A 17,039-nucleotide genomic window follows, 5' to 3' on the forward strand; every position below is an offset into this window, starting at 1 on the left:
GCATCATTATCTGTGCCTACTAACCAGCTTTCAAGTTTCAGATATAAGTTCTCATGACCCCAACTTTGTATCAGTGAAACTGGTATCATTGCCAGGACTTTCCTGCAGAGAAAGATGCCGGTGCTGCCGTGATTATAGATGGGCTACATCTCTCTCTACTAGAAGTGCTCATGTCCACCAGCTGAAAACTTCTGGGATGCTAGTGAGAGCAGTTGCTTTCCCAAGGGAAGCCCTGGCCTGGGCACCAGCAGTGACCATGTCCCCCTCCTGCCTGGCTGAGTGATTATACAGCTTCCCTAATGAAATGTGTCAGCAGTTTTCATGGCTGGAATGGAGCAAAGTGAAGGGCTATGTCCCTTTACTGCTCATCTACAAGCGCTTTGTTTTACCCAAAATGCATCATTTCCAGGGTTGTTTGGGAGTAGCTTCAGCCCTTCCCTACCTGTTCCTGACAGTTACTATAGATACCTTCAGGATATCACATATATAAGCTTATCAAGTCCTTTTGATGACTAGATTGTTATCTTTGCAGTGATGGACTGAAACAAACAAATTAATGGAATCATTATTTCACTGTTATTGGTTAAGACTGGCCTGTGTTTGCTGAGATGCTTTCTGAAAACGTAACACTTGTTATTTTCTGAGAACAGTGCTTCAGAAGGAAATCAATACAGGTATAGGGTGAGTCTTCCACTAGCTCAGCAGTCTGGTAACCAGCTCAATCATATAAAGAATAAACATTCCTTTAAAGAGTGACTCTATGCCCATGAGACCCTTTAGCCTGGTATCTGAGTTACAAGAAGATCACATAATAGCAAGAGAAGGGAAAACTTGTGTCTATTTATCTATTCTGTTTATATCTTTTTCCTAATAAATCCTTTGAGAAAGAGGAAACATTTGCTTGGAAATTTTTATGGATAAGCTAAACGCTACCAATTTCCAGAAAACTGGCCTTTTCGCAGACAAATTTTTGAAAGAAGGGGGACAGATAGGAACTGCAAAGAGCATTTGATTCCTTATGACCAAGTCACTCTGTTGTGGTTTGAAGATCAAATTAAGGTACAAAAAGATATATTTAAATAACATCTAAAGTTTGGCTTTCTTTCAGATAAGCAAGTATGTTGCAGTTGAGTAAAGCTAAAAGATTTCCCTGTTCCCATGCACTGCAGGTTTTAAAGAATGAGTGCCTTGGCACTTTGTATAGGTCAAGCTAAGTGGTATCATAGGTTAAGTTCTGGCATTCAATCTAAATGTCCTTATGTTTGTGCTTTACAGCCAGGTTTTGGCTGTACTTGAAAAATTGCCTGCACCCGAACAAAGAGTAATCACTGCACAGCCTCATCTGAGAGATTTCCCCAATTTTCTCTGCTTTCCCAAGTCAGAAAAATGCCATTTCAAAGTGGTACACAAACCATAAGGCATTTGGAAAGAATACTGACTTTAGGGCTGAAATGCTGCATGTCATGAAACATTTTTGTTAAAAAAACTAGTTACTGGTTTAGGAGCTAGTGGCATGTGCAGGCTAACTGGAAAATAATGATACTCGGTTGCTCCTTACAAAATCTGTCTTGTAAGGTTAGTGGTTTTTTGTTGGTGGTGGTTTTGTTTTTAATCACTATAAGAAAGGTTCATCATTCTTATTAACTTTGAGTGACTCAGGGCTTTCATTAATCACCTCCTAGGAAAACTCTTGGCTGCATGGGTTATGTGTCAGCTTTCTCTGCTTAATGTGCTAGAATAGTCTTGAGCATTGTTTATGTTCGCCTCAGTGTAATCACTTAGCAGATCTCCAGTAATGATATTGTTCAGACCCAGATGACCCAGTGTAATCAGCTAAACATCCATATAGGGTTCTTGATCTTGGAATTTAGTACAGGCTCTAAATGAATCAGTGTAAGAAAAATTCTCCAAGAGAAAGTTAAGAACCAGAACACAAACTGAACTGAGTCAGATTTTGCAAGTAACATTAGATGTAGTGGGTGTGCTCAAAAACTTTCTCTTGGCTTTCTAGATTTCAAAGAATTTCAAGATTTCCCCTATTTTTACAAGAAGCAATTCTGCTACTTGCCAATTCTCCCTCTCAGCTCTGAAGGGAACAGTTTGTGTGCACTCGGTGCTGGAGCAAACAAAACAATTCCATAGCTTATCCACTCTAAGAGCTCTGGTGTTAACATTTTTAATCCCTCAGTTGTTTTTCATCTTGGGTAGGGAACCTGCTCTAATCAGTGCTGTCAGCAGATTTATCTCATGTGTACCACAAAGCACACAGCTTCCATTTTGTAAATTTGCGTTTGTTTTCCAGAGACCAATTTTCTATAGGACAAGGGAGAATGATTTTAAACTAAAAGAGGAGGAGGAAATTTTTCACTTGGGTTGGTGAGCCACTGCAACAAGTTGCCCGGAGAAGCAATGGATACCACATCTCTAGAAGCATTCAAGACCAGGTTAGATGAGGCCCTGGGCAACCTAATCTTGCATGATTTAGTGGCAGGGACTGTGCCCATAATGGAGAGTTGGTACTAGATGATCTTTGAGATTCCTTCCAACCCAAGCCATTCTATATTCTATGATGCATTGTCCTTGCATCTCCCATAGGAGATGCAAGATTAACTCATTAAATGGAATGAGCTAGATGTGACATGCCCAACACTAAAGTTCAGGTTTTCAGAAGAGCATCTGTATGCACCCTCATGTCTCACCTGGACAGAAGATAGTTCTGCACAATGCCATTTCACATGCAGTTCTGTGGAAGACTGCTTTGGGTTATATATGCCACCAAGAAAATTTTTAAGTGGGCCTAAATATTTCAATCTGCCTTATACATATCTTAACATTGCTGATGTTAGTTTCTTGATTATTTTGCTAAGTGTTTTTGTGATGTTGAAAGTGGCTCTTTGAGTGTTTTCAAATCTGTTATGAGAGCATTTGATGGGAAATACTCAGGCATATAGAGACCTCATTTAAATGTAACCCAGTCCTCGGAGAGAGGAAGATGTGGCCTGCATTGAGGTTAATGAACTGACTGGCAGAGAAGTGTATTTTAACCCATGTGAACTCAGGGAAAATTATGCCCCTGAAGGCTGACTCTGAAGAAATTCCCATATCTCCCATTGAAAATGTTCCCACCTTCTGCTTTTCAACAGAAAGAATGCCAGAAAGGCCTTTTATGCTAAAGAGTTAAGTCATGTTATTTCTACTATCCTAGCTAAAAATGCCTCATTGCACTATTTCAGCTAGTAATATTGCCACATTATTTGTTTTTGAGTTTCTTCCAATAGAAATACCACAAAAATGCCATTTCTTTGGGGTATTTAAAATATGAAATTCTTACAAATTGTATATATCAACATAGTTCAAATTAGTAGCAAGGATTTTTTTTTCTAAAACATTACCAAAGATTTGTAGATGTCTTTCCTTTCCATTTTGAGACAGCACCATCAGGTTAGAGCTTCTGTTGGAAATACTGTTAACAGAAGAGGTGAAGAAAAATTAATTACTGAAAAAAAGGTATAAAACATAGTATTTGCCCAAAAAGAAAATAAAAATCCTATCTTTCCTAGAGAGCAAGATGGGCTAATGTATTTAAGCTTGACAGACAGTTAAATAGATATCTTTCTGGATGATTTATTTGTATTCATAATTATAACTCCTGCAAACTCTGTTACTCTGGTACCTCTGTTCCTACCAGTGGGTACTGGTAGCAAAATCTGTTAGGATATCTTCTGATTTAGAAATATTTTGTTACATGAATAAAGAAATATTTCCTTCATGTCTTTGTTAGTCTTTTCATTTTACTTCTTTGAGAGATCCAAAGACTGTCTGCAAAGCATTACTGTGGCGACTCCAAAATTCAGAAGGAATCTAGCTAAGGTGAGAAATTTTACAAACAAATATATGGAGAGTCACTCTCTGAGAATTCAAGACCATGACACTTTCCTTAGGCAAGATGCGTATCACAGTTGTGTTATGTTATCAGCATTCTCAGTGTGCAGTCTCAGAGATTCACTGGGTGGTGAAGATGGCCAAAAGTAGGTTTGGGGAGCAGTAATGATGGTTTGTGAGGAAGCTAAATGATTTTGAAAGAAGTTGGTTGGTGTGTGTGAAATTGGAGGAGAGAAGGATGGATCAGATGGTGTGTAATGCCAAGCTTTTTTCCTGTTAGGTATTTGCTCTGATGCTCCTAAGATGTGTTGAAAAAATCTGGAATATAAATTTCCTCCATTTTATGAAAATCAAATGTGAAGCTGAGAACCAGATTCTGTTCTTCCGATTTGAAAAAATTTGAGTTAAATGGGGAAGACCTACCTCACACTGCTTACTGCAAGTGTTCATACTGGACCATGAGGCTGAACAGGCTCCCCATTCTTCCCATGCTGCTTTTCAATCTAACTTCTGCTACCTCTAAGTAGTAAAAGTAATAATTGTCTTTGCATATAGATTAAGAAGATATTTTTATACTTGAGTTTATTAAACACATTTCCATTTTGCATCCAACACTTCAATAACTCAGCACTACCACTGTCTTTGATTTTCCTTCAGTTGCCTTGTGTTGCTCATTTAAAGAACATGGTTCTACAGCATCTCGGGGGAGCAGTCTGTTCTGGCAAAGGCTGAGAAAGTCTGAGAAGTGCACCAAAGCGAGGATGGCTGAAACCTAACAGTCTCGGAGTTTGAAAGCAATTCCCAATCTAAGAGCCAGGATGTGCCCCAGTTTAGTACTGCAAAACACAGATATCAAGCAGAGGCTCACTCTCCTCTTACTCAGATTGCCTCTCAATTCCTGTGGCTCCACGGAGCAGTCACCACATTACACACAGATGCGCAGGATGTTAGAAACGGACCTGCCAAATGACCACAGAAACAAGCAATATGTAGGTAGGCCTTTTCACTCCAGCAAAAAAAAAGACTTTTTCAGTTCTATTTGGCACACTTCTGAGTTGTTGAGTAACTGGGTTAGAATTTTTTGTTTGTTTGCTTTAAACAAAATGGGATTGTTATTGTGCAATTGCATTGTTCTGGGTTGCAGACAGCTTTTGCAGGCTGTCTGCAGCTTTGTATTTATAAAGTATTTGTGTTTTTAAAACAAAGGTCAGCGATCATGCTATCAGGTCATTACTGTATCTGTGTCACTGTGGGATCAGAGCCTGCTGATAACTGGGTCACCAACTCCTCTTTTCTTACACCAGCAGCTCTAGTGCAGCCATCTGCAGGGCTGAGGCCTTACTGCAGGTGAGCTGAGGCCTCCTCCATGCCCCAGCCACTGCGCAGATCAAGGTTTCCTTCCCCAGGTGTTCCCTGTTCAGACAGGCAATGGAGCTTGATTTAGTGCTGCTAGTAATCAGTGCCTGCAGATGAATTAAAAACAGGACTGTAAATCTTGACATGCTCTTTCATCCGCGACATTTTGGTTCTTAACATCAAAATAGATTGACATTCCTCTACCACATGGCAGGGTTGGGTCTTGTTTTCTGTTGAAATTGAAGACTCCAGCCACAGCTTCATTTTGTAACAGTATAGCATGTGGGAAGAGGCTGAGTGACGTGTTGAATAGAGTACTGGCTTTGTTCCTCTGGGATCCAGGTTTTCAGTTGAATCTCAAGTCCTGTGTTAAATGAGTAGTCTCTGCTTCGTTCCTGGGGGAACAGCAGTCTGCTTTAGAAAACCACGGTGAATAATCCAGCAGTCAGTAGCTGAAAGCCAGGAATTAGATTCTCAAAGCAAGTTAAATGTCTTCCTCCAGACAGAGGATCCCTCCTGCTTCTCCAGGCTCAAGTCAAAAGCCTCCTGATGGGCATCTTGTCCACAGTGAAGCCAAGGACACTTCTGAGAGAGCTAGTCTCAACAGCAACAACAACAAAAAAAGTGGTCAAGCCTCTGATTGGTGCTTTCTTGTAGCAGGAACATAATTCTCCTGCTTGAGTTTGCTAACGCTCCTTCCAGATGTCACTAATATTATTCACAAATGAACTAAAAAACCCTTTGGTCCAAAAAAGCCTTTACAGAGCACCTCCTTCTTCAAAAGCCATTGGACATATAAACCCTGGAATGTCTTGCACTCTTGGGTTTAGTTCAAAAAATCCCAAACAGATCCAGCTGTAACGCTCTGTGAATATTAGACAGAGCTTGTTTTTATGAAGGGAAATTGGCCCACAACTGATACCAGAATCTGATGATCAATTTGTCTAATCACTTTAAATGAACAGAATTATAGGAACAAGACTGTGGAGCCATAAATGTGCCTTGGACTCTGATACAAGTTCAAGCACTCTCGAGAGACTGCAAGAATACAGTCATGTAGAAGAGAGGAGCCCAAGATTGGGTGCTGGAGCTAAGCTCTGCAGAAGAGCAACCATATTCAATGCTGTGTGCTGTTTGTTAGCTAGCTAGCCCAGAATACCATCACTTTAAGGTACAAACACAATGTATAGTATGGAAATTACAGAATGGAATAGTAAACACTGGGGGAAGTATGATAAGACAACAGTTTTCATTAGCATGAGATGAATACTAAAAAGGCTACTCGGATCATATAAGCTTTATTGCATGCTCACTCACTGACCATTTTTCATTGTTCTAAGAACAGCTAAGAAATGGCCCATGTCCCAGTCTTGCTGTTTAACTATGAAATATTCCACCAATGCCAATAGACTTACTCAGCCTTCATGAAAATCTGTGTGTAGCCCAGTGTTGTCCAAATGTTGTCAACTCAGCACATAGTTCTTAACAGTAAGTTGGATCCCACAACATGCAGTATCTGTTGAACATTGACCAGCCAGGCTGTATTGCTTCTGGAAAAAGGCTAGAAGAAAAAAGAGGTACCTAATTCAAGGCTGCAATAGGATTGCAGGTGTCCAGGTACATTACACAAAGCAGTGATATGCAGAGGGCTTTATCCATCCTAATGGGATGGATAAAGAGTGGCAAGATGAAATTGCCCAAGGACATAGAAACACATCTTCCACGTCCAAGTTTGCATCTCTTCATTTGGTTATATATATATGCATGTTTTTCTGGAGGCTCCTTACACAAGAATCTTTACACAGCTCTGTGCTACATCACACTAATGTACCCAAAAAGGCTCTATTTCTGTGAAGGGAAGTAAAAACGAAATGAGTTCTTTCATTTAAACTACTGTTTCAACTTTTGAATAGGTCTGAGTGATTTGATAAATGCTGCTTGTAGACAAATACATACAAAGCAGTTGTATGAAATGTTGTGGTGTACCAGAGAGGGTAACAGTCTCTTCTTTCCTTATAATCAATGAAATTTAGTTCATCTTTCATGTAACAACTCTTACACCATCATATCTGTTCTCTTCTTTCCTTCAGCTCCTCCTTTCCTCCCTCCCTTCCTGATGACCTTTCTCAAAGCTTAATGCAGTCTTCCAGGTCTTACCACTCAGCAACACCAGCACCCCAGTCACCTGAAATATCTGTGTAAAAGCTTCAATTCCCTATTATTCTTCATTGTATACACTAGAAAGAACCGTCCCAATTAATAATGCTTCAGATTAAAACTTACCTAGGCTTTCAGCCACTTAAGAGTTGTCAAGTGTTGTACTTACAGTTGTAAAAAAGGCCAGATTGGAGTGTTAACAATTGCTTTTTTTTTCTTCTTTTCTTTTTTTCTCCAGAACACTCATTTGTTATTAACCTCTCAGCTAAAAGTGTGATGACTGGAGTGTTACTTCAGGGAGATTGATAAGAGTGCTATGTCTCAGCAAAGGGGAGGGGTCAGTAACTTAGAGCTATTTGTTTTAGATAAGCAATTAGGCCAATGTTATCAAGTTTGTGTTGGGGAGAAAAGAAAAGGCATTTAATTCAGACACTTCATTAGGTACTTGAGTGGATTATCAGAAACATGCCGAGTAATTTAGCTGCAGTCTCTCCTGTGTACATGTCCAGGTTTGAAAATCTTTGACTTCATTTTCCATAACAGAAACCAAATGGACAAATTACCTAATACTAAATACATAAGAAAGAAGAAAGGCTGTTTAAGAAAAAGGGAGATGTAACAGCAACATACTTATCAGCTACTGCTAATGGATGTGCACACCTGTAGCATCCTTGAAATCATATCAAGCAGCAATGCTTGAACAAAAGACCAGAGAGTCCTGTGTTTAAGGTAATAATTACAGGGAAAACTGGATGGACAGCATGTTGTGGTCCTAGCTGTATCTAAATACAAAGCCAGGTGTTTTAAAGCCACTCTTTAAATCAAAGCATATTCCCCTTTCATTACTGGACCTTCAAAGCAGAGCGAATTCATAGAAAATTTTAGGACTTTAAAGTCCTTTCCTATACATTAAATCATCAAAGAGTTTTCTGCATATATCTTGGACTGGCTGATGGCCAGTCAGAAGAGACAGGACTAATTCATGGTATCTGCTTAGTGTTCCCATGGCAAAAGAAAGCATGGTGGATAGGAACCAATCTACATAGGTTGCTCTGAAAGTAATTCTTCCTATTTATTTATATGGAAAATACAACAGATACAAAGAACACAATAATACTATTTGATATAGAGAATTCTCTATATCAATGCTGGTTTTCAACATAGTCACCACCATTTGCCAATTTGTGCAGATGAGTCAATTAAGACACTCTTCATTTCATGGTGTGACAGCTGTGCATGGCCATCTGGAACATGGCTCACCTTTCATATTGCTGTCATTGCTGCTGAAATGCACCACTCACCACCTCACTGTGCTCACATCCACTGTTTGGTTTCCATACATGCTCAGCAAACTTTGATGAATACCAATAGATTCCATTTTTTTCCACACAGAAGAATTCAGTGACACATTTTTGCTTCAAATGTCATTTTGTCAGGCTGCCCCTCTGCTGCCATCTGTCTCATGACAACAAAATGTAATGGAATATTGGCAGGAAGGTTCAACCTCCACTGCCATACCACCAACATACACCTCTGACTTTGTGGGCCAACATAATAAAATGGGAAGTGTTACTTTCAGAGCAGCCCTTGTACAACTGCTATCTGTGTTTGTCTGAGCACTGGAGAACACAAGTGCCCATTGTCTGAGGACTGAGATTCCTTTTAAAACCCAAGTCACCACAGTTCTTGCACTTAATATTCTTGCTTAGGCCAAAACTGCTAGAATATCCATTCCTTGTAAAAAAAAATCTTTACTTAAATAAGTCTATGCCTCTCTCTCTCAAAGGAAAAACACCTTCAAGCTTTGCTTTGCATCTTCATAGATCTCTCAGTATGGCAAAATATAGGGGGAATTACAGAGCTGACAATCTCTTCAAGGAGATGGATCACCATGAAGGTGGCTTACTAACTTCCCTCTGGCAGATGTTGCAGCTATGGTGATACCAAGCTCTTGCCTCAAGCTGATGGAGCTCAAGGCCACTCTTTCATTTATATGTGAGAAGACAAAGCCAACATCCTTCAGATTCTCCCAGATGTGCACAGTGAAGGGAAAAGCCCTTATAATATGCCAACCAGTGAGGTTCACTTATTCCTGTGGGTGATGCACTCATTAGATATGTACTGCTCTGTTGAGCTGCTTTACAGTATCATTTTTCTGGCACTGCTTGCCATGCAAAAAGCCACCATGCAGGTGGATAGTCTTTAAATGAATGGGAAAAGCTGCTAGTCAGAAAAAGGAACAAGCTCTGCAAAAGAAAATAAAAAGCAGCTACTTAAAAAACAAGTGCAAAGAAATTTTTAATACTGATACTTTGTATCAGTAGCAGTTTCATATAAAGTTCAAGTTTAGCTCCTACACAGAGTTCGCAGCAGAAGTTTTTGCAGTGTAATGAGCAAACTTGTGCCTGGCTCATTGCATAAAATTTTGCAGCCCACCATTGTGTTCCACCTGTCTGAGTATAAGTGCAGAGCAATTATTTCTATTAGCAGTAGGCTGGGGAAGAAAAGAGAAATCCATCTCATTGCTGAACCAAAGCTAGAGTAACAGAAGGCAGACACTCCAACTGAGGAAGAGAATTGTTTCTTCCTACCTTCCATGACAGAATGGGTTCGTAAGTGAATTTTTCCCTACCAGTTCTGTGCTTAGAATCCAATAGGGCACTCAGTGGCAAAAACAATATTAATTCTAGCTGCTTTAACCCAGATAGTCATTGTGCTCATAGCTGAAAAAAAAAAATAGACCATACCCATCCTCCCAACAAGAGTATAGCACGTATGGAGTGAGAAGGGAAAGCAAAAGGGAAAGTACCATGTGCCTGCTGGCCTCCCCCTCCTCCCACTGGGCCTCTTGTGCATCCCACAAGGTCAGGCACAATCTGTCCCTTTGTATCCCTGAAAGAAATGGGACGCAAAGTGTTAGGAATTTCCTAAAACTATCTCAAATCATGTGCTGTTTAAGTAACTGTCACTTTGCTGCCTGGTTCATTGACATTTGGGTCTTAAATGGTGCTTGTGGAGGAGTAATATTTTCAGCTCTGAAGGGGTAAAGAAAACAGTCTTACAAAAGCAAAGCCTTTGAACAGCAATATGCTGCAGAGGAATATGTTGATATGCTCATTTCATGTAAAGCCTACATTCTCTTTTTATGAAGTCAACATAAAGTTAGAATAAGTATTTCACAAAAGTGTAGCATGCGGGAGAATTCTATATCCTTAGAAGGAAAAAAAAAAAAAAAGAGCTAGCACAGATGGCTGAAGGAAAAATTAGTATAAAGACATCAGAAACAGCTGAATAAACTTTCAGTAGTCCAAGAGAAAAAAGAGGCTCAATCTTCTGGTTTATTCTCATTTTCCTATTTGCATTCTTTAAATGCACTGGAAATGGCATTCAACATTTCTAGTACTTTGGCCTTTTTCATTTGGTAAAGTTTTTTGGTATGAAATACAGCATTTAAGGTCAGGGGAAGAACACTATTAAAACAGCATTCAGTCTAGTGCTACTCTTCCTGTATTATTTTGAGTCATAACTCATAGGCTCACAAGACTTCAGAGCTGTTATTAGTTCACACCTCATGTACATGCCATGGTAAACACAGGATTAAAAATCAAATTCTATTCAAAAAGAAAGAAAAAATTCACTCATGAATTTCCTTTGATAGATTTTGTTGTATGATGCAGTGTGCAAACGTATGGCTGTGTAAGAGCTCATCACCAGCTTCACTCTATATGTCCAGTGAAAGTGGAAGATTTTCTCAGGGATATGAAACACCTGATGAAATAGAAATGGTCAATTGCTTTTCTGGTGCAACATATCTTTTAGTCCTAAATGGTGAAGAAGGAGAGCTCTGGATATAACATCTCTTACATGTTAAATTATAATTTCTGCTTTCAGGGGAGAGATATTAGAATAGCAGCCTTTTCCATGGTACTAGGTCTCTAATCTGTTTCAGTCTTGAAAAGGAATTCTGGAATAAGATGTGATCTAAAAAGTAATTAAAAGTTAGGTTGACCTAACATTAGATATTCTTGTTAAATTGTTATTATTTTTCTTCTCTGGGGAGATTTTTTTTTTTTTTTTTTTTAAATAATTCCCTTAAGAATTCTTAACAAAGCATATGTATGCTGACTGTATTTTTAGTCTTTAAGTTTTAGACCAGCATGGGACTTTTTCTGTTCATAACAGAATTGTGACAAAATGCTATTTATAATCAGTATTTATTAAGAGAGACAGCAATTATTTTATGACAAATTTGTTTCATGTTCCACTGGTTGAATGAGATTCTTAGTCACATCCTTCAGTGAGAACTGATAGCACAAGACCCCAGTGGAAGCTAAGTTTAGTTTACTGGTTGAGAGGTACAAGGAGAGTTGAAAGACTAGAGAGAAAACTGATGGCAGAACATGATCTAAAGAGTCCTCTTTGCAGAAGACTATGAAAATAAGATTCTTATTAGAAAGATTTGAATTCTTATGGATGAGTTGAACAAGTTTGTTGTGAACACACAAGAAAAAGCATAACGTAACACTGGAAATTTTTGTGAAATTTGGGTGAGACTGAAGTCACTGCGTGTGTACATCTCTGTGCCATCTCTTCTGATTTATCATTATGCATGCATGCTGTGTGAACAATCTGAACCAGGTCTATCTTGCATGTGTAACATCCAAACCACTTGTGCATTGGTACTATAAAGTAGTAATGAAACAACCAGTAGGCCACATTTATGTCTTCATCATACTGACATTTTTAAAGACGTAGGTTTTCAGCTTCTTCTGATGACTATATCAAACAAGCATGTCCAACCCAGGGCTTGCAGGCTGCATGCCCTTGCCCCACGCTATCATGGCAGAGGCTCTTCCCCATCAAGAGGCCCATTCCAGTCCTGGATGCACCCCCATTGCTCAGCAACCAGCAAATATCATTGTGTGATTGTCACCATCTGGGCTGAAACCATGGCATGGCAAAGGCACAGTGCAATGCTAACTTCTCCTCTTGCACCTGCCACACACACTCAGTCAGATTGAAACACGTGTCTTAGATATTATGTGTGCTTGTGCCAATTGGTGAGTAAAACACAATAAATACCAATAATAATAATCCAGCCTACCTAATGTCATCTTAAAAGAAAACAATCCAGATGAGAAAAATTGTGGATGAAGGAAGCATTCAATGAAAACTGGACAGATGAGTACTTTTTTGTTGGGATAAATACTATGGCTTAATTTGTAAGGAAATCATGTTTTGTAAAGACAAATAGCAGAACTGAAAAAGTATGTCATCTCAACAAAATCTTGTTTAAAAAATTACAACTCAAGTTAGTTAAGTGGTAGCAAATCTGATTGCAAAACAAACAAATAAAAAAAAAACCAACAGATGGTGAGTTTATTAAGCAATGTTTAGTAAGAGTGATAAGGTATAATTTTCCCTGACAAAAAATGGAATTTTCTAAAATTTGTTTGTCTCACCAGACTATAGCCAGGCAGAATGTAGAAAAATGAAAATCTGTCAAAAGAAATTTTGAGAGTAAAGCTGTGCACTTTGGCCACAACAACCCTAGGCAATGCTACAAGCTTGGGGCAGAGAGGCTAGAATACTGTATGGAAGAAACAGACCTGAGGGGTGTTGGTCAGTGCTCGGCTGAACATGAGCCAGCAGTGTGCCCAGGTGGCCAACAAGGCCAATGGCATCCTGGCTTGTATCAGAAATAGTCTGGATGATCATAGAATCATAGAACGGCCTCAGTTGAAAAGAGCCTCAAAGATCACCTAGTTTCAACCTCCCTGCCATGGGCTTTTCCAACCTTGGTGATTCTATAATTCTATAAGATAGAGAATTAGCTGTAGTGCCTCGATGTGCGGTAAACTCTTTCAGAAGTTCCTCAATCTTACTGAGTGTACAGGTGGACTCCTCACATAACAGGGGAATGTATCCAGTCAGCAGGGAAGAACTAAATCTGGACTTCAAAGAGAGACACTTAAGATTTTGTTAAACCAGATGTTACAAGTTTCCTACAATATTAATCGAAACTGGGGATGATCTCTGCTTGATTTCCAAAGAGATATTGACTGAACTGAGCATTGAATCTATGTTCACCTAAGCCACTCTTCTGGTTGTAGTTAATGTCTTAAGATTTGATTTTATGCTATTGATAAAAGACAGATTTAATAAGCAGCAGATACAGAAAGCAATGTTCCTTTTTGGTATTTGTGATACAAAAGGGAAAGAAACAATTTTCACAAGCAGTTTGTTCTAAAAAAAAAAAAAAAAAGATCGGGAACTGCAGTGAACATTTAACTGTAAGAAAGAAAAGGAAAAATGAATATCACCTAAAGGATTATGTGACTATTCTGTGTACTTAAAAGTTAGCAGTTTCTTTAGCTCATGGGTTTCCAACCTTTTGACTTGCCTGAGTTGCACTGAGTGAAGAGGAATTGCCTTGGATCTCACTTAAAGTGTAAAATGTATTTACTGTATATGACTAACAAAATTTGTTTTATTTCTTTATATAAATATTATTAAAATGTAAAAAGAAAAAAAAAAAAAGAGTGAGAACAACAAAAACATAAAACCATTGGGATATTTGACTCTGATTTGGTGAAACTAATGCATCCGTTTGGTTCAATAGAAGTAGCTGAAATTCTTGGTGAATTCTCGAAGTGTTCATGAGAGATTTTTAATGAAATTTTACTCTGTCTGTGCTTCGTCCTTCAAAATAGTTTTTTACAAATATATTTACTCCCAAAAAAGATAAGATGAATACAGCATGGTTATACTGTGAGGAATACTTTTTTGGTAAGATAGGTCTTACAAAGTGTATTAAGGAGATATAATGAAATTCTTGAGTTGAATATCTGATTACAACTCTATTCCATTTGAATATTTGCAGGCAATGTATTCATGTCAACTGAAAATGAAGTCTCAAACATGCCAAAGAATTGATTTTTTTTTTGCAATTTTGAAACCTATTCTCAAATTGTTTTATCAAAATGGAAAGCACAGACACGTGTTTTCTGTTAACTGAACTGTGTTTTGTCAGCATATCAAAATGCATAAAATTATTTGCTATAGCTTAAGCTTGCCATAATTTAAGTTTCTTTTTTAACGCTGTTATGTTTTGAAACATAGAAAAGATAAGTTAGTTTTCACCTTGAAGAAGCATGTTTAATTCATTTAAATGAGTGGTCAAATCCAACAAAAATGCTAAATCTGTGACCATTTTTAATCTTTAAGTTCTGGCACAGATTTTCCTTTTGATTCTGTAAATGAGTTGACTTCATTTCTCAAATCATAAAACCTTTTTAGCATTTTACCCCAACTTAGCCACCAAGTAAATGGTGTCCTCATAATCAGAATCTATACTTTAAGGATCTCCTGGAATTGACAATGATGTAATCCCTTGGACTTTAAGAAGATCACAACTTTGATGATGATTACCATGACAGTATCCATTTTTACAGCTTTCACACATAAATTTTCTTGATTTACTATGCAGTATTTTTCATAAAAAATGAATTGCTGGGGGAAATTACATCATCTTATATTAATTTTAAAAGTCCTTCTTCACCAACCATCACTGAGGTGTCATCAGTAGCTACAACAATTCTATGATTCTATGTTGTATATGTTGACAAAGGTTAAAGAAAATTGCTTTAGTGTAATTTTTTCTGCAAATCAGGAGATTTTGGTGTGCTTCTTAATGGGACCAAAGAAACCATTTATTCAATGATGTTATATTTGTTATCAGTACCTCTAAAAAAAATAGCACACTGACCCGTAGCATCCGTAGTATTGTAGCATCAGTACTTTCATCTGTCTCCAAAGCGTAAAATTTAAAATTAGAGTCATAGAATCATAGACTAACCGAGGTTTGAAAAGACCTCCAAGATCATCTAGTCCAACTGTCCACCTACAACCAAGATTTTCCCACTAAACCATGTCCCTTACTACAACATCTAAATGTTTCTTGAACACTTCCAGGGATGGTAACTCCACCAACCTCCCTGGGCAGCCTGTTCCAGAAACTAACCTCTCTTTCAGGGAAAAAAATGTCCTAACATTTAACTTGAACCTCCCCTGGTGCAAGTTGAGGCCATTCCCTCTAGTCCTGTTGCTAGTTACATGGGAGAGGAGACTGACCCCTCCACCTTGCCACAGGCACCTTTCAGGTAGTTGTACAGAGTGATAAGGTGTCCCCTCAGCCTCCTCTTCTCCAGACTGAACAATCCCAGTTCCCTTAACTGCTCCCCATAAGACTTGTGCTCCAGACCCCTCACCAGCTCCATTGCCCTTCTCTAGACATGTTCCAGGGCCTCAACGTCTTTCTTGTAGTGAGGGGCCCAAAACTGATCACAAAACACAAGAGGCAGCCTCACCAGAGCTGAGTACAGAGGGATGATCATCTCCCTGCTCCTGCTGGCAATGCTATTCCTAGTACAAACCAGGGTGCCATTTCTGAATGAAATGGTCCTTCTTTCTGGACCACCATTGGACATTCAGCTTCATTTTGACTATCTGGAGAAGCCAAGTAAATCCCTCCCTGCTTAATCTCAAGGTGTGGTGCATAAAATATTCAAGGCTTTGCAGTTTATGAAACAATACAGTCCCTAAAAACCAACAAATGAACAAGCTGAATGCAAATCCTTTCTTCTGTTATTCATTCTTTCACTGAAGACCTATATGTGTAGAACACCAGGGACAGGAAAGCAGGGTGCCTCTGACTCCGGCAGTCTTCATCCTTAGTAGGGAGCTGCTCTCCATAAACATCCCTCATTTGTCATCAAACCTCTTAAATCAGCCCCTGAAGGTGTTGTGGACAACTATCAGGTGTACCACTGACAGATAATTCACTCTCCAATGCAATTTTTCACTTGAGTGAATTACTCTCTTTTTTGAAGTAAATTAATTATGAAGGCAAAGTGTGTAAGTCTTGCTAGAATTTTTAGTCTTTCACTAGTGAGAGGAATTTTACCCCAGACACAGGTTAGATTGAGTAGACAAAAACAAACAAACAAACAAACAAACAAACAAAACAAACACATCTCAGAAAGGTGTTCCTGTATGAAATTCACATACAGAGCTATTTCATAATTTCCAACACGACTTATGAATTGTTATAAATGGATTCTTCATTTCAACACAGCATTTGCAAATGTATTGTTGAACTGGAGTACATGGAAGACTGGTGAGCAGCAGGGACTGATTCTTCCATAAATTTTAATGATGACTGTGAAGCAAAATTTTCTTTCTGAAAAGCAAAGTCAGCTATGCTTTGATATTGTGCTGTGAGACCCTACTACAAAATTAAGTGGTCAAAGTCAGGAACAAAGTTGCCAACACTTCTGATTTTATTAGGAGAGAGCAAGCTTTTTTCTGAAACCCAAGGCTTCTGAAATCATACTATTACAGGAAACTGTCATGTTCCATTCCCCTGGAAGATATAGTTTCTACCTTTTGTGGTTGCAAAGAAAAGCTGAAAATATAAATCCTATTGACAGGGCCACCAGAAGACAAAAAGACGCTGAGTTTATTGGTATTTTAAGGAACGTGATGGTTTATGAACGCCTGAAGTTGGGAACATTGAAATAATGTTGTTCAAACAAAGAAAGCAGTGAATAATGATGTGAAAGTAAAATCCAGAGTCAGAGTGC

At 38.5% G+C, this 17,039-nt stretch overlaps 1 long non-coding RNA gene across 1 annotated transcript; it reads right to left on the reverse strand.

Moving 5' to 3' along the window:
- Positions 1-3,945: 3,945 nt before the first annotated feature.
- On the reverse strand, positions 3,946-7,702 carry LOC149919053 (uncharacterized). The gene is made up of 3 exons (XR_016464742.1): positions 7,522-7,702; positions 6,654-6,799; positions 3,946-5,832 (listed from the first exon to the last, which is right to left on the reverse strand). It is a non-coding gene; the product is annotated as an uncharacterized LOC149919053 (long non-coding RNA).
- Between the last annotated feature and the right edge of the window lie 9,337 nt (positions 7,703-17,039).

The sequence above is a fragment of the Phasianus colchicus genome, chromosome 2 (genome assembly GCF_987193195.1).
Source record: "Phasianus colchicus chromosome 2, bPhaCol1.hap1.1, whole genome shotgun sequence".
NCBI lineage: Eukaryota > Metazoa > Chordata > Aves > Galliformes > Phasianidae > Phasianus > Phasianus colchicus.